Source organism: Struthio camelus, chromosome W, assembly GCF_040807025.1.
Source record: "Struthio camelus isolate bStrCam1 chromosome W, bStrCam1.hap1, whole genome shotgun sequence".
In the NCBI taxonomy this organism is placed as follows: Eukaryota; Metazoa; Chordata; class Aves; order Struthioniformes; family Struthionidae; genus Struthio; species Struthio camelus.
In genome coordinates, this window is record NC_090981.1 from 37,165,267 (window position 1) to 37,179,146 (window position 13,880).

The window sequence follows — 13,880 nt, forward strand, 5'->3', positions numbered from 1 at the left end:
TATCTTTTGGGAAGAGCCTGTGTGATCTCGCAATGTCTCCATCACACCCTGTTCCCCCTCCCCGCATGCCCAATGCCCCCTGCAGTCGCTGGGGTCTCGGGTGTTGTTATAGGGACCCTCTCTGCCAGCTCTTGCCTATCATCGTGTCTGCTCTTGGATCTTGCTCCCTTCTGAAATTTGTGCGTAGCGTATATATAAATAAAAAAGAATTGCAGGGGAAGAAAGCAAAGTCAGAAAAATTACTAACCTCTTAATGTAGTTCTCTCTTTTCCTTTCCCACAATCTGCCTTCCTCCCCTCTGAAGGCACAGACATTTCACCACTTCATATATCTTCCTGCAACTTTGTCCAAGTTAGTTTGTTGCTAGATTCTTCTCAGCCTGGAAATCTCTTCTGGAAGTTGGTGAACTGTGGCCTTAATGGCAGGATTTGATTGATAGACGGTTTGTTTCCCTCTGCGTTATTCAGTGATGCTTATGCGCTTGGTGATGCCCAGATGATATATATGTGTGTCTTTCTGCATGAGGATCAAACTATCAGTTTCTGAGCGGAGATGATTTAACACCCCACACCTGGTTTTAAGAGATCCTGAATTCCAAGCCGAGGACGTGTGTGTGTAGCAGAGGCTACCTCGCTCCTCATTTCAGGCCTGGTCGCTGGGTTGTGTCAAGCTGCATTTTCGCTGCCGTTTTCCATTAGTCTGCCAATCAGCATGGACCACGGAAACACTTGCTGGGACTGTGTGGTGGCAAAAGGAGCAGGAAGGGAAAGGCTTCAGCAGTTTCAAAGAATCAAAGCCAAGAGGAGGTGGAAAAGAGTTAACTCTTTTTTCTTATTGTAGGTAATAGTGATATCTGTTTAGTAAGGTAGAGGCACGGAAAGGGGGAAAAAGGCAGGAAAAAGCATATTTATAGCAAAAAGAGTAGGCAGGATCTTCACCCACGTTGTTACAGCAACTCTTTTAAATATATATCACAGCAATGGATTTTTTTAATTAGTACAGGAACTGACAGGAAAATATTGTCTCTGACTCACGTAGTGAAAAGCATGCCTAATCCTCCTTCCTCTACCTCTAGCAGTGCAAACCTAAAATAACTGTTTTGACTGTAGCAGGCACCTCACGCACCTCACTTTATATGGGAGTCCTGCAATGCATATCTTCTACAAGCATTGCATGTCTTTTTGGGCCCAGAGGCTCTTAGCAGCTCCCCCGCGAGTGGCATTGCGAGGACGGAGCTGCAGGCTGCAAAGGGCAGCACCGAGTACGGCGGTGTCTCAGCTGCTGCCGAAGCACATCAGTAAGGTTTTTCCTAAGTCATTGCGTTGACCAGACTCTGAGATTTGTTTTTATAGTCTTCACAATAACGTTTCTTACTTGGCTGTGCTGCCATGGAGCTCTAAATTGTTTTGTTAACAATTGTTTTGTTCTGTTAGCACAGAAAACAATACAAGTGAGAGGCAAATAAAGTGAAGACGTGGCTTCAGAATATTTGTCCTTGTCCGTTAGTGCTAAAATGAAACTTTTTGGGAAACTTTGCCAAGCTGCTAGAACTTAAAATTGTATTTATTTTAATAATCAATTTCCTGTGGCTGGCTTTGAGATGTATGGCTCAAGGAAAGCCTTTGATAAGACATTTTATGCATAATTACCTTCTTTTTACAAAAAAGATTCTCAGAGGCGTAAGCATGAATAACCTCTACTGAGAATGTGATTCTCAAGAGTATTATATAGTGATGCCTAAAACTAACCATGAGAGCTCTAGGTGACAAATTAGACTAGAACACCTAATTTAGGTGGTCCAAAGCAGGGGGCTTTTGGCAGCTGGAGAAACGTAGAATAATTGGCTGTCTCTGAGCAATTTTTAAAAAATTATATCCTATGTCACTTGTACAGTCTGGAGAAGAGACAAAAAATTCTGATGCCTAGAGTCAGACTCTCAGCTAGCTGTACCTGCCAGGATCTTATTTAGCCAATATATAGCTTTCTTAATATATGTCTCACATTACCAACTGCTCTACATTCAACAAGTTTTTATTTCCAGAGGTGTAGGCCTTTGCTTGTAAGAGTAAGAATCTGCTACGTAGCCTCCAGCTGGAAGAGGTCTTTTGACTGGACTGCCAGCTCCTCTAGGAATTAGCTGGGAAATGCACTGCTAATACCTCTCTAGTACCCTGCAAGTGTCTTAAATATAAGCATATGAGTTGGCCTTCCTCAATGCACATATTTAAGCATAAGTAGGTATGCTGAATTGAAATATGTTTAATTATGCTTAATTAAGTATGCTTAATTAATAAACTGAAGTGCCTTTGCATCAAAGGTATTTTGGGAGAATCAAATAATTAAGATCCTTATATTTCTGTACCTCTAATCTGCTATTTAACCAAATAAATTTCAAACAAGATTTGTCTTATCAAAATGGAAAGATTTTTCTGAATATTTTGAATTGTATAATTGCAGTACATTGCATCTTTATTGGTTTAGTGTTTCGAGAAGCGATGACTGTAGATTCTAAGTTAGCTTTGCAATGAGAGAACTAAATAACAACTGTTAAAAAGCAGAGAGGAGGAGGAAACAAGCTTTTCTTTTGCTGTGGCTGTGGCTGCACTGAACTACTGGCGACAGGGCTAACCCCAGCAGCGGGTCTGCCCCGTATGCGAGGCACCATGGGAAAACCTGGAGCTCTGCCTGGGGACCGGTGAGGGGGCCACCAGTGAGCCTGTGGGTGAGGATCAGCGGGCAGCCCAACACGGGTGCCGTTGTAGTGGGTGTCTTCTGGAGACCGCCTAATTGGCAAGAAGTAGCAGACAAGACCTTCTTCAGACAACTGGAAGAAGCCTCATGTTTGCAGTCCCTGGTCCTCATGGGGGACTTGAGCACCCTGATATCTGCTAAAGGGACAATATGGCAGAGTAAAAGCACATCTGGATATTTCTACAGTGTGCTGATGATAACTTCCCAACACAGGGGGCTGAGGAGCTGACAAGGAGAGGTGTGCTGCTGGACCTCCTACTTACATCGCCAACCAGTTCTCTGTTTGTGAAAGTCAGAGGCAGCCTTGGCTGCAGTGAGCATGAGATGGTAGAGTTCAGGATCCTGCAAGGAGGGAGCAGGGCAGAAAGTAGGATCATAACCCTGGATATCAGGCCAGCAGGTTTTGTCCTGTTCAGGGACCTGCTTGGAAGAATCCCCTGGGACGTGGCCCTGGAGGGAAGAGGGATCCAAGAAAGCTGGCTGATATCCAAGGATCACCTCTTCCAGTCTCAAGAACGGTCCATCCCAACAAGCAGAAAATCAAGCAAAGGCCTGCATGGATGAACAAGGAGCTCCTCACTAAACTCAGACATGAAAAGGAAGCATACAAAAGGTGGAAGCAGGGACAGGTGACCCGCAAGGAATACAGAGACACCATCTGAGCATGCAGGGATAGGGCTAGGAAAGCCAGAGCCCACCTGGAGTTGAACCTGATGAGGGACATGAAAGGCAACAGGACAAACTTCTACAGGTACAGAAGTAGCGAAAGAAAGGCCAGGGAAAATGGAGATCTGCTGCTAAATGGGGCAGGGGCCCTAGTGACAAAGGACAGAAAAAAGGCAGCAATCCTCAATGTCGTCTTCGTCTCAAGCTTTACTGGCAAGGCTGGCCTACAGGCGTTCCAGGCCCCTGTGACCAGAGGAGGAAGTCTGGAGCAAAGAAGACTTACCTTTAAGTGGGGAGGAACAGGTTAGGGGACGCTTAAACAAACTGGACATAACACAAGTCCATGGGCCCTGACAGGATGCACCTATGAGTGCTGAGGGAGCTGGCTGATATCATTGCAAAGCTGCTCTTGATTATCTTTGAAAGCTCATGGCAAGTGAGAGAGGTTCCTGAGGACTGGAAGAAAGCCGATGACCCCCTTATATTCAAGGGGAGCAGGAAGGAGGATCCTGAGCTGCATTAGGCAGAACATTGCCAGCAGGTCAGGGAAGGGATCCCAGGGAAGGGATCCTTCCCTGCTGCTCAGCATTCGTAAGACACACCTGGAGTGCTGGATCCAGTGCTGGACTCCCCGATATAAGAGAGACATGGAGCTCCTGGAGCGAGTGCAGTGAAGGACCACAAAGGTGATTAAGGGACTGGAGCCTCTCTCGTATGAGGAAAGAAGGAGAGAGCTGGGCCTGTTCAGCCTGGAGAAGAGAAGGCTGGGGGGGGATCTTAGCAATGCATGTAAGTACCTGATAGAGGGAAGTAAAGAAGATGGAGCCAGGATCTTCTCAGTGGTGCCCAGTGACAGGACAAGAGGCAACAGGCACAAACTGAAACACAGGAAATCCCAGCAGAACATAAGAAAAGAGCTCTTTGCTGTGAGGGTGGCCGAGTGGTTGCTTGGAGAGGTTGTGGAGTCTCGATCCTTGGGGATATCGAGCCCCTGAGTGGACTGTGTTGTGAGCAGCCTGCTCTGGCTGACTGTGCTTGAGGGGGGTTGGACCTGACGATCCTCCAGGGGTGCCTGCCAACCCCAGCTGTTCTGGGATTCTGTTACTTGTCATGAGAATTCATATTTTTTAGTTGACTTGAATGCTTGCTGTTATTAGCAAACAAGTGGCATTGATTCTTTTTTAAGCTGTGTCAAGATCGTGGGAGATCACGTGAGGCATCTAGGGTCTGCAGCCACTATATAAAGCAGAGAGATGGCGAGTTCCTTTAGTCCTTATCATTTGGTTTCGGCTAATACTTGCAGCATCAAAATCTCTTAAAAGGCTGAAGTGAAAGCTTGGCTTTGCGAGCTGCTAGTGGATTGAAAGAACACTTTTATAGATAGTGCTCATGCTAATCCAGCACAGAACAAAGCAGCTAAAGGATGTCTATTCAGTTGCAACGGTGAAACATACTGGTTAAATTCTTGCGGTCTGTTTTCTAGCAGAGGTGTGCCTATCACCGCGCAAACACCAAACCTGGCAGTAATTAACAGCCTAAGCACAGAGGCAAAGAACTGAATGTTCATGGCACTGGAAGTCCCTGGAAGCTCTGGGAACTAGCAATGGCCTGCAGAGACTAAAATTACTTCCTCACTGTGGGGAATGTTTCTTGTAAACACGCGATGTTTCTTGTGTGTGAGAGCATGCACAGCCTGTATTTTGGGGGCAAAGAAGTCCAGTGTCTCTTGTCAGTCCTGTACATTTCCTGGAGACTAATTGCAACTTAGTAAGTAAAAGGATTATCTTGTGTATTTGCCAATTTAAATTTTTTCATCACTGGTAAATAGTTCTGCATTTACAAAAAGAGCCTTTAGAAAGAGAGGATAATAATACACCCTCACTGTTTTAACAAGGGCATCCTACAAAATTTCCTTTTTTTTTTTTTTTTTTTAAATCTTATTTGGCTTGTGAGAAGGCTGAGCATATTAGCTTTTTAGGAAGGCATGGGTTTGAGAAGTGTAAATGTTTATTTTCCTTTGTAAATAAAAATAAGTGCTCTCTTATAGGTCTGGACAGCAGTAAGCCTGGTTGCTAGAAATGTTCCTACAGTCTATAGTGAATCTATTTTCTAGTCTGAGTAGCAAAATCAGTGGTGGAGATTAAGAAAACTTTTACAGTCTTACATGTTCCAAAAGTGAAATGTCTTATTCTTTTGCAGTGTTGTTATCGTTCTAAAACTACACATAACTTGCTGTTGGAGGCGATTAGCAGTCTCGGACTCCCTAGGCTTCAGGACGAGCTTTCCCGCAGCCTCCCGGGGAAACCGAAGGGAGGACCCCGGCGCCGTTTAGCACGGCAGTGATGGGCGGCGCAGTGCTGCCGCCCCAAAAGTCGCCGCTGCTCCTCTCCTACTTGTCATCGCCCCCCTTTCTTATGACTGCCCCACCAGAAGCTATAAGTTTGTATTTCCTCTCTCTCTTTTAGTTTTGACCTTTTCCACCCTTTAAAATAAGGAGGCAACACACAGCTCTATCCCAGAACTTCCCCTATTAAACTGAACAGGTTTGTACCAAGTTGCTCGGAGTTTATGTGAGAAGTGACCGATCTCCGTTCCTGTATTCAAAATAACAGTGGAAGAAAACCATGATAGAGCTGTGGCGATTTATGGTTTGCATGTCCAGTTCTGCAGCAAACGTCCTCAACCTGAGCCCCGGCAGGCTTTCATCACCGTCGTGGGCCGCAGGCCGCCTCTCTGTCTCCTGGAGAGGGAGGCTGAAGTTGCTGTTTTATTGCTCGGGCAATCTTGAGGAAACGTGACGCTGAGAAAGCATCCGTGCCAGTCTCTCTGGACTATCAAGCCATCATCTCACAGAGATTTACCCAGATTAGGGAAATTTCTACCGGTGGATTTTTCAGCTGCTATGTTATATCTAAGCAGGGCAAAGCATCTGGAAGGAAAACAGAAAGGGTCCAGCCTTCAACCTCTTTATAAAGACTTTGGTTTTAATAAAATCAGTTTTTCAGCAAGTTATTTTGAGATACATGAGAGGAAGAGAGGAATGCACGTTTTATCTGCCACTGAGATGCAACCACTTCTGTAGTGGGTGCAGTGATTTTGTAGCAGAGGTTAATACAGCTGCCAAGAGCAGCAGTCAGAGGCGCTGTACTCCAAACTGGCTGCAAGGAAAGTGAGTAGCAGGTTGAATGAACCTATTCTTATTTTCCTAACTTAATGCAAAAGTGCTGTCGGACTTGTCGTGGCTAAGAATTCGCTGGCATCATTCTGATGTTTCATCGGTATTATGGGTACTTTTAATAGCATAATCACTGCTATTACCTCTCTGCTCCAAAGGACTCGCTACGGGGCTGCTCGGAGGGCCTCGTGTGAAACCCTTCCTCCCATGGGACTGCTGCCAAAGCCTCCTCCGGGGTGATTGCTCCACCGAGGGGTAGCAGAGGGCTTGGCGGGGCTCTCCTCACTGCCTGCTCTATTTTAGGTTAAAAAAAAAACCCCAAAACCACTACATACCCACCATGGAGTTTCAAAATATTGCCAGAGAGAGAGTCCTCCTTTTGGATAATATTCTTGAATTTATTTGATGTGTTTTGTAAATATAGGTTTTGTAAGAATGTGTGTCATTTATTCGCAACTGAAGAACCGCTGAAATCTGGTCTGGCTTTGTTTGACTGATTTCTTGGGACAAAAGGCTCTCTCACTGCAAACTTTTCCTCTCAGACCTTAAAGGACTGTGGTTACAGAAACTAACAAAGTACTGTGTATTTTAGCACATTCAGGCTGAAATGAAAACTCTCTCTCATTTTTTTTTTTTTTTTGGCAAGCAAACGATTCCTAAAAATATTGCTCAAATAGAAGGAAGGAAAATTTCTAATACTTGTGGAGACTACTGACATCCGCAAGGACACATCTTAAATAGTCCTTGATTGCATAATTGATGAAATGAAGCCTTCATTCTCAAGAGAAAATTACAAAATAATGAAAGGTATTAATGCACTCGACTCCACCAGCCACGTATTCCGTGACTGAATACTTCCAAGCCATTACCACAAGCCCGAGATCCTGGCGTGACAGACCTTTCCCATGAACTTCCCCAAGCTGTGCAATTCCTCAGACAAAAACTCTCCAATGGCCTGGCGATGCCCGCGCCGCTCCTTTGAGTTCGCACGGCGTTTGGTGTTCTGCGAAGCGGCTTTTCCTGAGCTCGCAGGCCTCTGGGGAAAGGAGTTGCCATACCTGTTCAAAGCACAGGGCACCCGCAGGGCTTTGCCCAGGCAGTCTTGGCAAATGCAGCAGACAAGGCTGGCTTGGAAACGCGAGGTGTTCTGATTGATGCATGAGAATAAAAATAAAAAAGCTCTGCAGAAATATATTAATCTAAATTCAGTGTATTTTGGATTAGCAGTTAAAGCTTTCATGAGAACAAAGAGCTGTAGGATTTGACGCGCTCAGTATTCTGCATTATTTGCAAACATCTCTCTTGCACGCACACACACACACACACAAGTAACCTCCTTCCCTTGTTAACTTAATCAATAATCATAATGGCAGTTTTCTGAAAACTGTAGTAAGGTTATCGATGCTTTGTGACTGATGCAGCAAAGCTGATGACTTTTAAGCATCATTCTAATTTTGCAGATATATTTGGCCTCCTATGGTCTCTTGTTCTTATGAAATTGATTCCAAAATTCTGTACTTGTGCTACAAATATGGGTAACTATATTTATTATACTAACCCAGAATATATTGCCCCCCCAAAAAAGAATTGTTTATTCTATGTGAAAAGAAGTTAAACACCTTAGCAACTTTGCAATAGCGGTATCTCATTTCCAAAATACTGTACAGTGTGGTAATTTGATTTAGAGAGAGCGCAGATTGAATAAGTCCATGAAAATTATGATTTAATTATATTCGTCTCCCATAACTGAAGGGGATTATGGAAGGAAAGGAACAGGTCAGCTTATGTGAAAGTTTTTTTTTTAGGCAAAAAATAATGATAAAGTGTCTTTTGCATCTGTATTTCATTTTGAATTTAATATAGAATTCACAGGTCTAGGGAGAAAAATATTACAGGGTTTCATATTCCAATTTGTCTTACCAGAGTAGCTGTTATTTCCACAAGGCATCCATTTAGTAGCAAGCCCTCCTTTTTAACAGTGACAAAGCAAATACTGCAATAATTGTGGTGTATACAGCATCCTGGATGACTAAACAGGAAGAATTATGAAAAAGAAATATGTAATTCAAACATGATTTAGTATAGATGTGCAATATATGCAACAAAGCAGCACTCTATGTTGGGGGTTATAGCTATTACTATTAAACTATTCAGGCAGTGACTTTTTATACCCAAACTATTTTCATCCAGCTGTGTAAAGAAAGTCTTCTGTAGAGTGAAAGAGAAATAATTTTTATTGTATTTACAACTATTAGCATGTCTATCTCACATTAAAGGAACTTTCATTTGCAGCTCCTTCAAGTGAGTTGAAAGTATGCTAGAGTTGATAAGTAAAAACATCTACTTTAAAATAAACAAAAAATAGTGCTAGGTTTTTGCTCTCAGATTGCTATGAATTTCTGTGTTTTGCAAGTTCTCTTTATGTAAAGCATGGCGCAGAAGTGCGTATGCAAAATGCATCTTTTCAGGGGCAATATTTAGAAGGCAGGCGTGCCTCCTGGCTGTACTGAGGAGAGGGAATAGGGTTACGCGTGGGGTGCTTTTGTTGCTTTTGTGCTTAAATGCCAACAGAACCTAAGTCTGAACATCAGAGTTTTAAAGAGCTGGAAAATTCATTGCATCGAGTTACTCGGAAACAAGTAAGTCTCTTCGACGGCGGCAAACTTCCTTCTGCCGGGGTCTTCCCCTGGCACCCGGCTGCCCGTGCGGGAGGGCGCCGCCGCGGCTCCCCCGTGGGGGCACAGGGCTTTTGGTTCGGGGGATTTTTTTCTTTTTTCCCTTCCGTGAGGCAGGTCTGAGCGGGTGAAGAGGGGGCGGGCAGGGCCGCGCCAGCAGGCGCGCTCGTCCCGGCGGGGAGCGGCGGCGGCCCGCGGCCCTTGGGGCACCGGGCTCGAGGGCAGAGCCTGGAGGGGAGGCTCGGGCGATGCCAGATGGGCATTTCGGGTGTCTGGAAGCAAGAAGAAGTGGGTTGACGGGGCGCCTCTGTGTGTCCTCCCTCGCTGCCCCGCTCCTGCCCCCGCACGGCCCCGTTGCCGGGAGCGGGATACCGCACCGGGGCGCCGGCCGCGCCGCTCTCGTCCTTCCGAGGGGTTAAAAAACAGAAAGATGACGACCCCGGGGGGCCGAACACCTCCGAGGCGGGCGGCGGCGGCGGCAGAGGCGGAGCGGGGCCCGGCGCGCAGCGGGTGCGCACCCCGCGCCCCGGCCCCGGCCCCGGCCCGGCCCGGCCCGGCCCGGCCCGAGCGGCTCTCACGGGCTCGTCCAGGCTGTGACCACCTGTCCCGTCCGGAGGAAAGACGGGACGCTTTTCGGCTGCAGGCAGTGTGAAAAGCCTGCTTTAGTCAAGCTGCAGCTCGGCGTGCGGGCAAACGAGACGAGTCTTTAAAACAGCGTAAACCAAGGCGCGGGATCCCCGAGATTACTGAAAGGAATGATTTAAAAATCTGATTCCCCCCTTGGCTTGGTAGAAGTCGGGTGTATTTTGCACTTTTTGTCTGGGAAGTGTTTCAGGACCAATCAGACAATAATTACAAGTAGTTTGTCGTCACTTCTTATTCACTTTAGGTGTCACGTTCAGTTTTCCACATGATCCCCTTGGCAGTTGCTTGCTTCTTGTGTGTAGTAACGACCGGAGCCTGACAATAATTCATCTGCATTACAAATGCGTTGCTATAAACTAGATTTTATGTTAGGCTGTAAAAGGTCTTTGCAATCCAATACACACGTAATACAATGTGAAGCTTTTTTTTGTTGTATAAAAATGGTTCAAAATGATCGCTTCAATAAAATTATTAATTTCCATGTTAGGTTATTTTCATAATTAAATGGTACTCATATTAAGATCTTTTAATGGCAAATATAACTAATATTTTACTACTTCTCTAAATTTCCTCTAAAGACACAGATGCTAAAATAATGGAAGAAAGTGAGTTTAGTATAAAGTATGAATAACAAGTGATTAGGAAAAAAAAAAGTGAAGGGAGATTTCATGATTTTGATGTCTCCTGGGAGGTGATTTTTTCCCCCAGTATTATGTATAAAACTGACTTTAAAAGATTTTCCTCCGGATAATTGTAAGATTAGTCATAATGATAATAAATAGTAACGATATCTTACATTAACTGTGGTGAACGAAATGAAACCCTCATTAAAAAAAAAAAAAAACAGGTAACTAAAGCATCACTTTTCTGGTCACTTCCTTCCTTCCTGAAATTCTCAGACTCCGGCCCTCATCATTTCCCCCTCAAAATGTTAAACAATTTAAAGGTTCAAATATTTGATAGAATGGTAAATATGGAGGCAGCTTTTATGTGTCATGTTTAATTACGCTTACTGTCATATGGCCTAGGCAAGCTACTCCACACGTGGGGTTTTGCTTTGTTTCAGGAAAGTGACCTCTTCTGTAAGGTGACATCAGCTGCAGCCACCTTTGCAGGGGGACAGGGGAAAAGCATTCCCCCTCCTCCTGAGCCTCACCTTGAGGATGTTAATTCATGTCTCCTGAGCCTCACCTTGAGGATGTTAATTCATGTATTTCTGTACCTTCCCCGTGCCTGTCCTGCTCGTGTCCCACCCAACAGCGATGTCTGAAGTCTCAGTGACTTACGCTGATATTTGCATTGGTTTCCCCTTCCCCTTCTGAATGAAGTAAATGCTCTGCTTTTTCCAGCTAAGGAAACTGAGGCATGGAGCTGGCAAGACACATAGCTGGGGCCCTTGCCTGGCCTTTGACAGAGCCAAGGACAGACTCCTAAATGCTTCTGACACCTCCTCTTCTCCCCACCTTTTCCTCTACCTATTTTGGTGTCCTCTCACCCCTGACATCCTGCCTGGCAGGGCTTGGTGTGCATCTTCGGGGAGACGGACGGCAGTTTCTTACACACCGTTAGCCCCAAAACAGCAACAGGTAACCACAGACATAGACAAATGCTTTCTCCTCTCTTGCTGCTCAGCTTCCTTGCAGGCCCCGCAGCGTGGGCTGCGGTGTGGCCAGTGGAAGGTCCTTCAAACCCGTCTCTGGTAGCATCCGGCTCAATTCACAGCTGTACTTGGGAAAGGGCAGATTTTGTGAGGTCTGATCATTCCTGAGAGAATCCCATGTCCCCTGGCCTACTCTGATTCATACACCAACACGCATGTGAACCTTGATATCAAAAGGGAACAGCAGAAAGGGATCTTTCATTAGAATTTATCCCAAATCCCTCAAACGCACACGGAAACTGAGCTTAAGTTTCAGCGATGTAGCAGGTCACACCCAAACTGGCTCTACTTTCTTCTGTTGGAGTCAAGTGAGGATTTGCTTTGTGAGATAGCTTTAAAATGGTAACTTTTTTTCCTAAACATGCAGAAAACAACAGCGTTCTTCTGCCTTGGTTTCATCAAACTTAGTAAAGCATCACCCAGCATTCATTTTCGTAAAGATGAAAGAATGATTTTATGGATTAGACAACTTAAGCTTACTTTATGGTAGTAGCATCAACTATTAAAAAATGCCTATTTGTGTTAGGGCCCCATTTTCAGGGGTCACGTAAATACAGGGATGCCCATATCTTACTGTAATTTTGTTGAGCTTTATGTGGGGATTGATCTTGAGGGAGGGAAGCAAGAAACTTCAGCTCGCTTTTAGTGCTTTTGAGAACTGCGCTTATTGTGAGACCTCTCCAGCACCCTTCCAGATCTTTGGAGAGACATGGATATTTACATACAGATGTATGCAACAATTATTATTATACTTCATAGAAATTAAAAGAAAAAAATTCTGAGTGAGGAAAGAAACTATCTTCCATCTCCACTGTGAACTACTGGTCTTAAACGGACGTGCCAGGGGTTAGGAGAGACAGGAGACCTTTTTAACTCTAAGAAATATTGACTTGATGCATAGCTACTGTTGAAGTTGTGGACTCACTATCACTGGCTGTTTTTAAAAACAATTTAGATCAACATCTATCAGCACAGGTTCAAGTATTCTTATCTCTACAAAAAGCCACTGAAATGGATAAGATGTCTCAAAGTGTCCCTTCCCAGTGTATTTCCAATGACTTTTAATTGGTGATGCTGAAGGTTACACTGCCTTCATCTAACACGGAAGTCATTGCATGAATTAAGTAGTTTGGTTGGGTTGATTGGAACATATTTTTGCAATATGATCATCATCATGAAAGGAAGATTCCCACTGATGATGATAATTATTTGACAAGGAGTAGGGCAACATGTGACAGTAGAAATTACATTTTCACATTTTTAACGCTGCACAATTATCCTTGTGGAAGCACAAAAGGGCTGGAGTGGAGGGCATTGTCTGAAATATTAAGGCCATCACCCTGGTATTAAAGCCTGGTTAAGCTGATATAATTCCCCAAATACATTTACCAGGTCTCAGTTAGTTGGGCTTTTTTTGTTTCCTCTACTGTTCCTATAAGATGGCCATTCCAGAAGGTGATTTCTGTGATTATCTTCAATTTTCTTTTCTAAGTTTGTTCATGGCTGGTTTGTACTTGTTATCTTTTGTACAAAATATTTCCTTCCACTTCCATGGCTTTCTTCATGCCTTCTTTCCCTCTCCTAGCATGCATTTCCAGAGAGTAATCATATTCTCTCACGGTGATGCTTTAGTAGGTCAAAAGGTCCGTTTGATGATACTCCTGCTGGACTACTGTGTATCCATCACTTCTGGGGGCACAACGGTAGCTATGCTGGACCAATCAGCAGCAATGGTAAAACAACTAATGTGTTTCTGTCTAATATATGCATAGCAGATCTTCTGAAACTTGCAGTTTTTAAAGTCTATAATGTTGTAAGCCTCAGTATGACAGGCTTGACACTCCATGATAGCTCTGCAGAAAATAGAATTAGATTTCAATGTTTTATGAAATTCGGTGTCTTAGAGTCCTTATATAACTGTGAGAGTACCTGAACCAGAGAGAAATAATATCACAAAAGAAGCATGAAAGAGAAGCTACTTCTTCAAAATAATTGGTATTTCAGGTTTGAATTTAAAGAGAGTAAACATGATGCTGAGGATTTTTAAACCTTTACCTCTAAGCTGCAGTAAAGCGGCAAGAATGTTTTTCTTGCAATGCTGCAGTAGTGAAATAATGACATCTCAAGGCCTGTGCACAGCATTAACAGGCAAGGAAAGTCCCAGAACTAGGTTGACTCAGCAGTACCTGACCAGATTGCGGGATGAGCTTAGGAAATATCATTACCTTGAGGAATTAAACGCAGAGGTTCCTTTAGCTTGTGTAAAGTTCTCTGTGCCACTTGAAAAAGGTACTTGGAGAAAAGTAGG